Source organism: Ursus americanus, chromosome 24 (genome assembly GCF_024610735.1).
Source record: "Ursus americanus isolate L20-20 chromosome 24, mUrsAme1.1.p, whole genome shotgun sequence".
In the NCBI taxonomy this organism is placed as follows: Eukaryota; Metazoa; Chordata; class Mammalia; order Carnivora; family Ursidae; genus Ursus; species Ursus americanus.
In genome coordinates, this window is record NC_142150.1 from 41,898,568 (window position 1) to 41,912,159 (window position 13,592).

Genomic DNA, 13,592 nt, shown 5'->3' on the forward strand with positions numbered 1-13,592 from the left:
CCTTCCCTGGCAATACCACTTTATACACCAAGGGCTGGGCTCTGGGCCGGGGCGCAAGCCTCCAAATGCCCCTGAACCCGTGTTCAAGCAGATCAGACCCTGGGGTGCAGGAGAGAGCCCGGCAGAAGTTAACAGAGAGGAGAGATCAGGGCCCACTCCCTGAAGCCAGGGCAGAGGGGAAAGGGGCACAGAGAGCAACCTCATCCAGCCGTTGGTGGCCCAGCGTGTGTGCCTGGAGTCCACACGCCCGGGTCTGCCCCCAGTTGGGCCTCCCCAAGCTGTGAGATCCGGGGACCCGAGGCCTCATTTCCTTGTCTGTGAAACTGGGCACCACCACCCCCAACCTCGGCGGGTCATCCTGGGGACCACTGAGCCCACGCCCTGAGCACGGAGCAATTGCTGGGCCACCAGCACTTTCCTCCCAGAAGAGCAAAGGGAGCAAAGGATCTCCGTCTCCATGCACCCCCGCAGCACCAGGCCCACCACCCCAGTGCTCCTGGCCCTCACTAGTCAGACCCGCACCCGGGATGCCACACAGCACCCTCCCCACAGCACTCACCCTGCACCAGCCAGACGTCCACAGCCGCTTCTGCCCAGGGAGGCCGTGGGCGGGTGGCTGCTCTGCCTGAGGCCGCTGGTACTGAGACACAAAGGTCTCAGGCACCAGAGTGCTAGCAGCCTGCGCTGTGGCCAAGACTGAAATCAGGGGAAGAGGCGCCCACAGTGGCTCTGGGGCCCGGAGCCAGGAGAGGCAAGAGGTTGTGTCATGAAGGCAGCAGGTGATTCACAGCCTGAAGCCCGCTCCCTTGATCCCCTGGGACCAGGATTGCAAGGGAGGTGGTCTGAGGCAGGATAGCAGCCAGCAGAGGGACAGCAGGCAGGCGGGACTGATAGAGGACCGACCGCCACTTGAGGTTAAAGGCACATAAACATCAGTGAGCGGGCAGAGCTGGGTCTGGGGAGGCCAGCAGGGAGGGGCTCAAGTACATGACGGGATGCAGTCATGCTGCTCCTCAGAGCCTAGACAGAGCCTGGCAGCTCCACTCCTAACGCAGTCACATACGACCCTGAGCCTACCCCCACCCCCTCCTGCCAACGCCAAGGCTAGGCTCCCCGGGACAGGAGGACACAGGGATGAATTACAATGTCCTCTCATTCCCAGAACATGTCCACCCTTCTTAGAACTTGGCTAGCTCAGCACCCAGCCTCTTCCCTTGTCAAACCTGTCCTACTCTCCTCCTAGACCTGAAACCCAGGGTTGGGGGGTTAGCTGCCTGGTGCTTCCTGAGGCCTTTCCAGAATCAACTACAGCTGGGGGAAACCTGCAGGACAGAGGTGGGCTGCCTCACAGAACCCTCTCCTCCGGGAAGCAGGACATTCGTGGGTCGTGTGTGATGAGACCATTCTGGGTATGTTGAGCTTACGGGCTCTGGGATGGGCCAAAGGGAGGTGCTGAGTGGGCAGATTCCACTGCTCCCTGAATCCCACCCCCTCTCCCAACCCGGGAGGGAGGAGAGGCCCCCTGTGCAGTGCTTGGGGGGGGGGGGTCGGGTGGAGGCAGGAAGCCACACTTGTCGGAGGCACCTGGCCAGATCCACCAGTAGAAGCAGAGCCCCTGAGGTAGGAGCGGAGGGCAGTGGGGAGGCCGCTGGGAACCAGACTCCCTTCCCACAGCCCTTCTAGAGGGGCTGCCTCTGGCATTAAATGGGGCCTCCTGATGAGAGACGAAGCCCTGGCATCGTGGAGTGACTCAAGTGCCAGCGTCTCCTCACAGTGGCACTTCCCCAAAAACAGCCTCCGGAATGCTGGCCTTCCTGCAGTTACTGCTCCAGGTGGCACCCTTGTCATCCACACACCAGGGCAGAGAACAGCCAAAGGTGCTGGTCACAGGTGAGTGGTGTGGGGTTGGGGCCAGGCTCCCATCTTGGGTTTTTGGTGGGTGGATGGTAACTAAGAAATCCTCAAACTCACTGACAGTTTGGCTAAGAATCTTCCTTAAAAGCTCCAAGGGGGGCACCTGGGTGGCACAGCGGTTAAAGCGTCTGCCTTCGGCTCAGGGCGTGATCCCGGTGTTCTGGGATCGAGCCCCACATCAGGCTCCTCCACTATGGGCCTGCTTCTTCCTCTCCTACTCCTCCTGCTTGTGTTCCCTCTCTCGCTGGCTGTCTCTATCTCTGTCGAATAAATAAATAAACTCTTTAAAAAAAAAAAAAAAAAAAAAGCTCCAAGGGACTCGTGAACCAAACCTGGCATCTTAGAAAGCCCTCACAGTGTCATATCAGCTGACCCTCCCTGACAGAGCTGGAACCCTTGGGCCAGGAAGGCCGCTCTCCCCAAAAGGACAGCCCCGCCGGCTGGATCTCCTCAGGAGGAGAGGCCACTCGGCTGCTGCCAGAGCACAGCGAGCCTCTGGTTCCCCGCCCCAGGCGCACCATGTTGCCCTGCTCCACGCTGGGGACGCACATGAGCAAACATCTCCTTCCCTGACCTCAGTGATGGGGAAAGAGAAAAGCAACGACCATCAGCCACAGATCCCTCACCCTGGTTTCCTCTCCAGGGAGCTGACAGTCCCAGAGAGTCCTGTTCGCTATTTTCTGCAAATGCCAGCTGACAGATCTCTTTCCTTGGCCTCGGGTTGTGCATTAGAGACAAGGAAGAAGATGGCTTTGACTCTCACTTGGGACGTGTAAACAGCACCCTGCCAGTAGCATGAGGCACAGTGAAGCTGGGAGCGTCTGCAACACCTGCTTTCTCCCCGCTGCCTCAGAGCATGACTCCACACTTCCTATTCTCTCTGAGCTTCGATTTCTCCTCCAACACTGGATCAATAAGCTCAGCGTTCTTCGAGAAGGCAGTGATAACAACCAAGTCAGGAAGGTGCTAGAACGACCAGTGGAAGGAGGGAGGGGAAAGGTCCGGACACCTTCCGCCCAGTCTCGATGATCCGCCCACTTGGCTTCGAGGACACGCAGCGCTCCCCAAGCTGGGCCTACACGCCAGCCGGCGCCGGCAGCTGGGGACCCGTGCTGACCGCACACCGAGCGGCGCCTCTACTCTACCAGGTACTGAGCTACGCCGGGTGTTCTGCAGGTACTTACGATTCCTCATCGCCCCCTGTACAGATAAGGAACCACACCCAGGTCACCCAGCAGGGCTGTTTTGAGCCCTGTGTGCATGCTGCCCTCCAGAGCGGGAGCTCTGATCCATTAGGGCATATGGAGTCTTCACCAACTAAAGGAGTAAGCTGTGGCTTTCACCAAAAGCACAGCACGACAGGTGCTTGAAAACCAAACCCCCCAAAACCCCCACCTGATAAAAGCCATGTCACTGGCCTGAACTTCCAGCAGGGCCACCAGTGGCCTCTGCAGGTCCTACCAGGGAGCAGGCCAACAGTGCCAGCAATCCTGTGTCCCCACTAAGCTAGGGCAGCTTCAATTTGTCCAATAAATCATCAAAACGTCGACCTAAACTACATCTCCCAGGCTGCCTCTTGCAACCAGGAGCAGCACAAAACTCTGCTGTCAGGCCATCCTCGTCCACATTTTGGTCCACACAGGATGGTCACTGTGCTCAGGGTGGGTGTGCTCTCAGCCAGAGGAGCCCTGCTGGGACCAGCATGAGGCAGCCACCTGTGTAGCCACTGTAGCCAAGCATCAGGCCCTGGAACTCTCCTTCAAGGATCTAGACTGCTTCCACCCTAAATATCCCTCATGTAGCAATTCCTGCAGCCTCGGAGGGCAGCTGTGGGCAGGCGGCACACCAGAAGGGAAAGCCGTGGCCCTGCTTCGGGGTGCCTGGCTGATGGAGATTTTGGAAGCCCACAGTCTGGAATGCCTGCCACCCGTTCCCAAGCCCCTCGGCACATCCACGGCAGAGGTGTGGAGGAGGGCAGCCAGAGGGGGTGAGAAGAAGGGAGAGTGGCTCAGAAACAAGCCCCAGGAATCTCCAAATGAACGAACAAGCCTCCCATACATCTACTTCCCTGACCCTCCCAGCACCAGCACCCCCACCAGGCTCCATCCCTGGCCCCCAGCTGGCCTCAGCAGTGCCAGCAAAAGCACATCAAAAGCAGAAAGAAGGAGTTCTTGGCAGAGGACTCCAGCCGTGGCAGAAGCGAGCCTCTGATGGATGGGGCCGCTCTTGGGGAGCTTTCTCTCCAGGCAGCTCTCTGCTGTCCTAACGTGTCCAACGGGGGCCCCAGGGCTAGCGACCAGCAGGGACAGATGAAAGGAAAGGACTCAGCCGGTATCAAAGCGCCCAAGAGGGCTTGACTAAGGCGGAGTGTCTGGGTAGGGGAGCTGAAGGGAAGACACAAAAACAGTAAGGTGACAGATGAAGAAGAAAGGAGAGCCAGAATACCAAAGTCAGAGACGGGAGTGGAAACAGCAGGTGGCCTGGGGCAGCACAGCTGGCTCCCACCGGGAGTGGCCGCCATGGTTCAGAGCCACGCCAGCATGGCTCCACAAGCCCTTGATTTAAGGCAGTAGGGAGAGGAGAAGAGGGTGGGACAGCCACACTGGAAAAAATGGTGCTGCGTGGGCTGCTGGGATATACAGGCAGGGGGATGGAGCAGGCTCAGAGAAAGACGGCGAGCCAGGGGTCTGGGCCTGCAGGCAGTGGCAGGGAAGGACGGAAGGGTGAGGAGGGGGTAAGTGGCATAGTGTGGCTGCCCTGACCCAGCCTCTTTCAAGGGCAAGGAGACTTGCAGGTTGAACACCGCCCCCTGGTGCAAAAGGAGAGCTACTGCCGACCTGCACATGCCTGCCCAGGTACCAGAGCGTCAGAAGGCCACTCGCCCTGATGGCTCCACATCCTTTAGGACTCACTCAGAAGGCATTCCTGGACATCCCATCTCCTCAGCAAGCTCCACACCGTCCCTGGAAAAGCTCTGTCACTGTCCTTGCCACACCCCACTGTCTTCCTGTCTACGGAGGATGTCTGTGAGGTCACATCTGTCCTCAGAAGGAGCACTTTATGTTGTAATGATTCGTTGACTCATCTCACAAGACACTGGGAGGACCCTGGGGATGGGATCCTTAATTTATATTGTCCTTCGTGGTCTCCCTAGCACTCTGTACTGTGCCTGACACCGTGATTAAATGTCTGGGGAATAAATGAACGAACAAATGAACGAACCCTCCAGATCACATGCGTTTCCAGAGATATTATGGAATGCTGAGACAAAGAGTCATACCCCCTTCCAGGAACAGCACACACAAGTTAGTGGGACATTCAAGTGCCCCTTTCACACAGATTAGAGCCCAAAGTGTTGACAAGGAAGTTTAGCTAAAAAGGCAAGGTCAGCAAAAAGCACCTCCCAAACGGAAGATGGGAACCAGGATGGCTGCGCAAGACAACAGCACTGAAGCCTCCATCTGGACAGTGGCTGGACAGTGGCTGTGCAGGGAGACAGACCCCAGAATGCAGCAGGCACACAGGTGGGGCAGGAAGCTCCCCAACCCCTGGGCACACCACCCCAGCTGGAGAATCACGGAGGCCCCCTTCCCCACTTGCTCACCCAGTTCACCCCAATCCCAAGGTGGTAGGAAAGCGGATGCCAGTGTATAGGCTGCACCGTGTTCCCCATGGAGGTCTATGGAAGCCCCAACCCCCAAGACCTCAGAATGTGACCTTAGTTGGAATTGTGGGGGTATTCAGTGAAAACGAGGCCTCTGGGGGAGGGGCCTAATACAATATGCTCGGTGTCCTTATAAAAAGGGGAAATTTGGAATCAGAGAAAGATAAACACAGAGGGCAGATCATGTGAAGACACAGAGGGAGAAGACAGCCATGTATCCAGAAAGATTCATCTAGAAGGACTGCTGGAAAGTACCAGTTTCTCTCAGAAACTAACAGATCCGGGTTCCCCACTAATGACCAGAACCTACAGAGACCCTAAAACCAAGGACCAGGACCAGGGGGGACACAGGCTGGTAAATATGCTCCCCTTCTTTCACCTGCTCAGGCTGACACAGGCCACAGCAGGGCCTTCAGAGCATGGAGCTATTTAGGACTGTGATCAGTGTCCCCCTCCAGGGAAGGCTGAGTGGGAGGCAGTGACCACGAGCAGCACGAGCACGCAGCTGCAGGGAGAGCGGGCAGTCAGCAGGACGACCTCCTGAAGGACACCAGGGCCAAATCTTCAAGGACAAGGAGGAGGGGGAGGTGGCTCAGGTGTGGGGCAGCTGGAGCAAAGGCAAAGGAGTGAGCAGCCTAGTGGCTGTGCACGGAGGCCAGAGACAGCAGTGGAGACGCTCAGGACGAGGCCAAGAGCCGGCACCTGGACTCTGACACCAGGTCAGGAGCTCGCGAGCACAGCAAGGGCGGGGACTGTGTCCCCCGGGGTCGGGAGGTGCCAGCCAAGAAGCCAGGCAGGGGAGAAGAGACCTGCAGTGTGGCGGGACCCCTCTGGACATTCTGAGGAGGTTGGATGTGAGGAGGAAAAGACCAGAAGGTGGAAGACAACCGAGGAAGATGTTCTAATGCAGGCAAGAGACGAAAACCCAGAAACGCGGCGGCAGCAGTACCACCAGCACCTCTTAGATGAGGGGCAGCGGCTACAGGTAAGGATGACTCGAGGCTCCTGCTTGAAAAGCAGGGATGAACAGTGGTGGTACCCAGTTAAAGAACACAGAAGTGGCTGTAGGTAGTGAGCAGCGAGGAAGACCAACGCCTGTGGCCCCCGTGAGGGCCATGCGGTCCTGAGTCCCCTGTGGTCACATGCCAGGTCATCCAAACCCCCGTGACAGTTCCCCGTGTCCTGAGAGCATGGGTCTAAAGCCGTGGGAGGTGAAACCCAGGCAGGCCAGATGGCGCTGCCCTTGGGCCCAGGCCCTGTAAAGGCTCCACCCCGGGCGACAGGCGGCCGACAGAGCCTGGGGAACCGGGGAAGGGAGGCCAGGCAGGACAGGGACACCGCACGCCCCTCAGCTTCCACAAAGCAGCCCCGGGCTGACGGGCAGGCAGCACAGCGAGAACCCGTCTCTAGGAAGCCACCACCAGCCCAGGGGGGAGCCACAGTGACCAACACTTGGCAGGTGCGGGGGGGGGGGGGGAGCGGCTGCCTCAGTCTCCCCTCTGAGGCCAGGGACGAGCAGCCCTTGAGTCCTGCCACACCCAGGCTTTCCAACTTGCATTTGTGTCAGTCTTCAGTATGAATGGACAGCCAAGATCACCAGCTATTTGAGGTGATCATTCCAAATTCACCAAAACAAATGGGGAATAAAAAACAGGGAACTTTGAGGAGAAGAGTAATATGGAGAGCAGATAGTTAGAAAAAAAAACTATAATTAATCTCAAAGAAGTAAGAGAAGCTATTGCATTGAGAGGCGGCAGCTATTTTAAAGGCAACGAGAAAGAGCTCTAGGAAATTAAAAATAGAGTTGCAGGCATTTTTAACCATAATAAATAGAAGAATGAGAAGACAGCTGAGGACATCGCCCGGAGAGCAGAAGAGGAAGACTGGCACATGGCAGTCCCAGGGCTGGGGACGTGCACTCCGGCGGTGGTGGCGAGGGCGCTTGGAGATGCCAGTGTGACGCCGCAAGTCCCACCTGGCAAGGGGACTGGGCGGGATCCACCAGCTTCCTGCATGAGTTTGCTGGCACCACCGTCACGAATTACCACAGACTTGATGGCTTAAAGCAACAACGATCTATTCCCTCTCCGTTTTGGAGACCAGAAGTTCAGCATCAGTTACATGGGCCCAAATAGAGGTGCTGGCAGGGCCACGCTCTCCCCAGAGGCTCAGGAGGGGGTGTCGTACCCCACAGCCCCCTGCTTGTGGCGCCTGCTGGACACCTCTGCTTGTGGCCACATTCCTCCAGTCTTGGCCTCTGTGGGCATTCGGCCTTCCCTGCCGTGTGTAATCTCCTGCCTCTCTCTACTGAAGACATGTGTGACAGCATTAAAGGGTCCCCAGATAATCCGGGGCCATCTCCCCATGTAAAGGTCCTTCCCTTCATCACCTCCACAAAAACCCTTTTGCCATTTAAAGGTTCCAGAGATGAGGACCCGGAGATCTTTGGGAGCCATCATTCAGGATACTACGCTTCCAAAAAGGAGAACGAGAAGGTCACGTTAACAGTCTTCAACAGTGACACTGAGCCAGAAGCTACTTCGGAGGGAAGATGTCCTCCCCACCTAGAACTATCCACCCACCTAGATTACCAATCAAGTTCGGGGGCAAAATAAAGACCTCTTCGGGCACATCCAGCAAACGCAAGCGCAAGCTCGCTGCCCATGAGCCTGTTTGCCTGGGAAGCTCCTGGGGGAGGGGCACTAACAAGACGGTGGGGGGCGAGGGAGGGAATAAGCCAAGATGAGGAACATGGGAGCCGGCACAGAAAGAGGTGAGGGGAGCTCTCGGAAAGATGGTGACAGAGAACCACTGCCTGGACAACGGCAGAGCCCAGAAGGGTTTCAGGAGAGGAAGGGAAAGGGGGGATAAGTAAACAACAAAAAAGGCTAGACTGCCTGAAGCCCTTGAAAGAATGGAGAGGAGATGGCGATTTGCAATTCAGGCATGAAGAATGAGGCAAACAGTAACTCCAGGAAACTGAGAAGTTATACAAGAAAATGTTACTACGTATGCACCTGGGGTTCTAAAGTGTGAATATTTACTTGATTTTAATAATGTACAAACTAAAAATATACTTAAACAAAAACAGCTACCTAACCAGGGAAAGTGGGTGCAGGTGGGGGGCTGGAGTGGAGGTAAAAGCAAGCGAAATCCCCCACAGCAGGAGCCCAGCGGGCAGAGTCAAACGCCCTGTGCAAACAGAGGTGTCAGCAGCTAGGAGTAAAGGGTTTGTCTCTGGGGAGACAATCAGGGAGGGCAGGTTGGACAGGGGACTGCCGGAGTTTTTACAGGCCTCATGACACAATCTGACTTCTGCAAGTGTCCACACGTATTATTTCGATAAAATTACAGTTAAAGTTAACAAAAGGAAAAGCACACTCTACAAACAGCTGCAGTTTCTCCTGCTCTTCTTCCACTCCCACCCCCCTATCCTCTTCCTCCTCCCCTGATCCCCAGGGGCTACCACAAGCCAGTCACTGGGGGTGTTCCTCCTTTGTGGATTTTACACTGTTTAGACAGATGTGTACCCAGACCATATACTTGTGTTCTAATTTTTCCATAAATAGGATATACTGTCATTTTTTAACTCGCTTTTTTCACCCAACATATTTGGAATCTATCCACACTGATACAAGTCGATCTAGCTCATTAATTTTAATGGCTGTATAACAGTATACATACCACAGCTCATCCATGCCCAAACGCGGGACACAGACCAGAGGTCGTCTCCAAATCTTAGCTATTAAAAACTGTGATGTATAGATTGGCAAATGGATCACTGTTGAAACCGGGGGACAGGTACATGAAATTCATTGTACTATTTGCTCTCTTTTTATGGATGTTTGGAAACAATAATAATCTCAAGTAAAATGTTAAAAAATGAATAACCTTGAACCCATATACAAAATGTGTGGGAATCTCTCCAGGGCCTACACGTAGAACTGGAACTGCTGCCTCGGATGGCAGGCACATTTTACACTATTATTTTTTTTGGGGGGGGAGTGAGTGAGTGTGTGTGTGCACAAGTCAGAGTGGGGGGCAGGGGCAGAGGAAGAGACAGAACCCCAAGCAGGCCCCACGCTCAGTGCAGAGCCCAATGTTGGGCTTGATCCCATGACGCTGAGATTATGACCTGAGCCAAAATCAAGACTCAGAAGCCCAACTGACCGAGCCCCCCAGGCGCCCCCGGCAGGCACATTTCAAATGTCAATACTGCCAAATAGCTCTCTAAAGCAGTTGTCCCAATAATTCATGCAGCCACCAGGAGCACAACAGAATTGCTATTTCCCCACATCTCTGCCAACTCTTCCGTCAGACTCTGATTTTTGTCAATCTCATGGGTAGAAAGTCACTTCTCTGATTATTAGTAAAGCCGGATATTTTCTCAAGATTGTTGAGATAATTTTTAGGCTTTCTCTTTTATAAATTGCCTGTTCATATCATCTGCCCCTTTTTCTACTGGACTGGTTGTCTTTTTCTTACTGATTTTTGATAAGTCTTCATGTATTCTAGATATGAGCCATTCTCCATTATACACGTGGCAGGCATCTTCCTGCACAGCAGAGTAGTTAGTAAGTCCTAGGAAGAGGACAGGGAGAGGCAGTGGGGAGGGCAGTAAGAGATGGAGCAAGCCCAGGGCAGGTCTCCCTGGTGGTAGAAAAAGAACGCCTCCCTCCTCTGAGACTGAAGTGTCTACATTTGCTGGGACAGTCCCAGTGGAAGCACGCCAGTGCCTGGCCACAGACAGCTATAATATGTAGCTGGTCGGGACCCAGTGTCACCTGATGCACCGACCAGGCCAAGGCCTGAAATGACCAGCAGCTCTTGCACTGTGGCTCTTCGGGCTGAGAAGCCCAGACATCACATTCCAGAAGGCGCCACCGGAAGAGCAGCAGCCCAAGGAAGAGAAATCTGCAGACAGCAGGGCATCCTGTTCACATCCAAACTCCTTGTTGGCAGCAGCTGTTCCAAGAAGCAGGAATAATGAGTCCAAGCTGCATTAGAGATGACTGATAATTTAACTTTAAGAAAACCGTCTGGCCAGTCAGATCAGCAAAAGATACAGATTAGACAGAGCAGTGGCATTTCCCTCTGAAGGGGTTTTAAAAGAATTTAGACAGTTTTCTGAATGAGTCGGTTTAGGTCAAGTGACTCTTTTGGAATAGCAAAATGTCAGAGCGATTGTATGAGACTTCTTGAATTTCTGTTGTGATTATCCTCAGAGAATGGGGAAGCCCGGCAGTCTTCTACCTGTATTTTGGCAAGCTCCTACAAAATGCTGTTTTAATATTCTGCCTTTAGAGGAACAAAAGCAAAAGTTAAACACGTTTGGAGTTTAGATATTAAGTACGTTTTACTTTACAGCATACCACAGACCAGAAACCCGCAGCCCCAGCACAATCCGGCCAGAGAACCATGAGCAGCAAGACCATGCACTTCATTCTTCCTCCCACACTCCTGACTCTGTCCTCAACCAACATAAAACTAGCTGAGGGCTGCCATTCGGTTAAAATCTGATTTTCAGATAAATAACATTTTTATCAAAGTGTGAGTATATCCCATGCACTATTTGGGGTACATTACAAAATTATTTGTTGTTTATCTGAAGGTTAAATTTAACTGGGCATCCTGCATTTTACCTGTATTTTACCCCAACAAGCCAACGGTGCTGAGGGTCGACTGGGTATGAGGAAGAAAGAAACACGTGAAGAAAATTCTCAGATGCTGGCAGAGGACAGGGATAACACTGGTTAAGATGCCAGGGTCCCACTGCCTGGGTTCAGATCAGGGCTCCACCAGGCCCACCGACTCTGGGCAAGCTGCTTGAGCTCTGACCGTCAAGTTCTTCATCACAGTGACAGCAACGGCACAGACCAAATGAGTTAATGCTTGTGAAGTGCTCGGATCAGTGCCTGGCACAGACAGAGGCAGCCTTTATCACAACTGTCAGCTTTTCGTATTAGAAGCTGGACCTTGGGCCTGGCCCTGCTTCTGATGGACAAAGGTGGCGGGGGAAGGGCTATGAAGGGAGAGCCAGAGGACAGCTGAGGCCCAGTTGGGGCTGGGGCTGTGCCATGAAGCACTGTTTCTCGCGAGGACACTCTGAAGCACGCCTCGACCCCAAGAAGACAACCTAAGAAACAGGGTCCGCCTACCAAGCCGCATCGTGTCATCAAGGACCCACCATGAGCCACATACAGCAGATGCGTTTCGCTCCTGCTCGCTCCCACTGGCTCCCTGACTCTGCTTCTGTCCAACTCCATGCTCAATGGCATCGCACTGGGAGCCTACACTCGGCCATAGTGGGCAGATGGATACCACAGAAATTGGCAAACTCCGCAATCATGGCGCTTTCCTCACCTCCCAGACAGCTGCCGAAAGAGCACCAGATGGCCTGAGTAGCCCACCTTGACACAGAGATAGGCAGGGGGGTGGCCGCGTGAATGGCACCCCTTCTCCATTTTCTCTTTTCGCTACAGAACCCAAATAAAGAGGCCTCTGTTTCTTTTGTAAAAGCCTGATATACAAGTGCTTAATTCAGTTAAAACATGAGGGTGAGCTAAGGAAGAAATGAATTTGGCACACTCTCCATGTCTTAAGGCAGTTTAGAAGCCATTCCGCAACACCAATTAACCTGTGAGAACATCAAACTAAAGATTCTTCTGATAATCTCATTTAACAACATGATAATTATTCTTTTGTTTTCTAAGGGACTGTTTCCTTTGTTCATAGCCTTGACACTTTGTCTCCCCCTCCCTCTCTCTTAACCAACACAGACATTTGCAGGTTGAAGTGTGAGGATTTAAAATAACAGCTGTTGGATGTATGGCAAATGTCTACCCTACAACAGCACTTACCCCTCCCTCCTCACCTCTTCCTGCTCTCCCAAATACACACATCCCCAAACCCAAGCCCAACACTTCTTCCTGTCTTCCATCTCCCCAGGAACTATTCAGTTTGGGGTTTGGGGGTATGGGGGTCATCTTCAGCTCTTCAGCCCTTCCCTCCCCCTCACCCACCCAGGTCAAGGAGGCCTGTCAGTTCTCTTAAAGCCTTCGTGTCCTCCTTCCTTTCATTTCTACAAACACACCCTAGATTCTCCCCTTCACGTTACTTCAACTAGTGCGAGAGACTCCTAACCATTACCAACCATTACCCTCGGTTGGATTTGCTACCAATCCACACTATACACCAGTGGTAGTCAGCACCCCCAAATATAGGCCTTATTTCAATAGTATAGGCTCTCCCTCCCGCAGGCCCTCTCCTATCATCGGTGCAACCTGCCTTTCCAGCCTGATAGCCCAACAGTCCTCAGCCTCCTGAATCTTGTAACTCCAGCCAAACTGCCTCCTCCTTATTCCTGAAGAATCCAAGCACTCTCCATCTCCCTTGGAGCACATCTTCCCTGGCACGCCCCCGCCTGATCACCCCTCTCCTTGTGCGGACCTGTGCAAAGCCTGTTTCTGGCTGGGTTACGCATCTCATTGTCCTTTCTCCTGAAATCCCACCGAAACTTGAGTGAAGAGTTTTTTGTTGTTGTTTTTAAAGCTCTAAAGCCCCAAGGACAGAGAGACCAGGAGAGGAAACCCCAGCCATGCAACTGTGGAAGCTGGAAGGCAGCCCTCAATACCTGACCTCAAGGCCCCTATCGGGTGCTGGGGAAGGCTGCACATCCAGCAGCTTCCTCCACAGAATCCACAAAAGGCTAGGGAACCGTGGCTCCAGAGCCCCTGGGACTGGGATGAACTGCTCCTCACAGAGCTGGAGGCCAGCCCTCTCCTGCCCTCTCCTAAAGAACAGGAGAGGGCAAAGCCCAGGGTCTATACTGGGGTGGGTATATGAGGCCCAGCTGAAGGCCTGGTTACCTTGTCAAAAACGGTGGAGGAATGTTAAGTAAGCCTACACATCCTGTCCCCTTACCCCACTCCACTCCCACAACACAGCAGCCTGCCCTTCCCCTCCTCGGAGACCTGACCCAGCTCAAGAGGGAAGACCTCAGGATACTGACACT

At 53.9% G+C, this 13,592-nt stretch overlaps 1 protein-coding gene across 6 annotated transcripts in view; it reads right to left on the reverse strand.

Annotated features, from left to right (window-relative positions):
* The window catches only part of PC (pyruvate carboxylase), a 94,267-nt gene that overhangs the window by 25,226 nt on the left and 55,449 nt on the right, over positions 1-13,592 (reverse strand). The window contains exon 1 of one of the 6 annotated variants that reach the window (XM_045775785.2): positions 560-823. The exons of the other annotated variants lie outside the window; for them this stretch is intronic. The gene's annotated coding sequence lies outside the window, so the exon portion shown is untranslated. Of the gene's footprint in view, positions 1-559; positions 824-13,592 lie in introns of those variants that run through there. 6 annotated transcript variants of the gene reach the window in all.